The sequence below is a fragment of the Propithecus coquereli genome, unplaced genomic scaffold, assembly GCF_000956105.1.
Source record: "Propithecus coquereli isolate 6110/MARCELLA unplaced genomic scaffold, Pcoq_1.0 Scaffold479, whole genome shotgun sequence".
Classification (NCBI taxonomy): Eukaryota; Metazoa; Chordata; class Mammalia; order Primates; family Indriidae; genus Propithecus; species Propithecus coquereli.
In genome coordinates, this window is record NW_012150607.1 from 231883 (window position 1) to 234098 (window position 2216).

Sequence of the window (2216 nt, forward strand, 5' to 3'; positions counted from 1 at the left end):
ATTACTCAAGAGTATGCAGAATAGTTACCTGAATCGAGCCCATAATGGGTTATAGATCACGACTCAGTAAATTTTAAAATATTGAAAACCATAAAGATATACGCTCTAGCTATACTATGAGTAAGTTAGAAATAATCAAGTTACCTCTTTAAAGTAACAGTCCATTGGTGACTTCATGATAATTTTTCAGTGAAGTTTTACCATTTGAGCTGTTTACCTAGAGTATGTACATTTATCTTATGTATTTCTTACTTAACAGTTTATTTGAGAAGATATACAACATATTTTAAAATTCTAAGATCAAATTGAAAAATAAGCACACTAAAAAAGAGGAAATCCTAGGGTTGCTACCATACCAGAAAAAGCCTCTCTGAGAGATAACATTTAAGAAGAAGCTTCAAAAAGAGATACAAGCAAGCTTTGTGTGGTTTCAAGGAGGAATGCCCCAAGAGAGGGAGACAGGAGATGAGAATTGTAAAGGTGCTAAGATGAGAAGATACTTTGTAGCTTAAAGAATAGTAGAAGGACAATTTCCCTCGAAGACAGTGTGCATGGGGAAAGTGTAAGGACAGGAAGTTCCAGTATTTGGTGACGTAGGGTCCTGTAGACCAAAGGAGAGATTCGGTTATATTCTTAATGAGATGGGAAGCCAGATGGAAACCTTAATCAGACAAAGTGATTATGAGACATGGGTTTCAAAAATAATCATTCTGAGTCCTCGGTAGCAAACAGAGAGTGGAAGACAGAAGAGTAAAATAGAAGCAGAGAGACTACTTAGGAGGCATTTCAGCCACCAAGACACAATTCCCTTTTGAAAACATCAAGATGATGTTTCTCAGATTGCATTTCTACTGCCTTACTTATAGCACTTAGAATGATTCCAAATATTTCCTCTGCTTGAAAGATATTAACTTTCTCAACTGACCTTCCATTTTCATTTTTAAAACGATGTCTTAATGATAAAATTCCAATTAAAAGCCAGACATATGACTTATATATAAATATGACATATTAAGATGTTCAAATTTTTGTCAATTTTATGGCATTCACTTTGAATCACTTGTATGACACTTTTCAAAAATCTTTCATGAATTTGACTTGTATAGCCAATAAACTTACTTTTGATGTTGGAATCTTTATGTTTTTTTTTTTCCAGGTATAAAGAGAATGCTATGAAATTATCAAGAATTCATCATGATCAGCCAATAAAGCCCCTGGATCGAGCAGTCTTCTGGATCGAGTTTGTCATGCGCCACAAAGGAGCCAAACACCTTCGGGTTGCAGCCCACGACCTCACCTGGTTCCAGTACCACTCTCTGGATGTGATTGGGTTCCTGCTGGCCTGTGTGGCAACTGTTATGTTCATCATCACAAAATGTTGTCTGTTTTTTTGCCGGATGTTTGCTACAGCAGGAAAGAAGAACAAAAGGGCGTAATTAGATCTAGGCCTGATTACGAATAATAAAGAGGTGTCCAAAGGAAGAAGGGGACCAAAGTCCCAGTGGACGTGCCAGTCTTTAGGTGATCTAATGTATCTGTTCAAGCATAGGAAAAAATGAAAATGTTGATCTTTTCACCGATCTTTCTTTAGTTAATTTGTTTTGTCTATGAGATGGAGATACAAGTCCTTACTGTGATTTCCCTGGATTATTTTCTCTTCTTCTCATCTGTCTCACGGCTCATCCAGGACCTCAGTTGGTGAAAGTATCCTCATCTATGATCTCTGAATTTGCAAAAGATGGTTTCTAGGATCACCTACAGGGTGCAATAAATAGCTCCACAATCAGAGAAGCCGTGTCTCCTTCTTGCCTTGCCTACTATCAGATGTTATGTACCAGGTGACAGCAAGGACCCACAATCTAGTGTCTTAGACATCAAGTGGGGTAAAATCTCTCTTGTCATGTATCCTTCATTTCACCTTGTCAATCCTCATGGTTGCAGTTGTTCCTTATGCCATTTGTCACCTGGTCATTTGTGGCATTCTCTATTTTCATAAATGTATTGCCAAAGCTTTGCAATTACATAAATAAATATAAATATTCCATCTGAAACATCACCGCAATTCAGCAGGAAGTAGGGTGATGACTATGTCACCCCTCCTCCCATAGATACGGAAAGATAAATTTGACAGTGGGGAATATGTAACAGGGAAAGACCAAGAACAATTGAAATGTGTTCCAAGATGTCTCTTTAAAAACTCCCCCACTCTTTTTGAG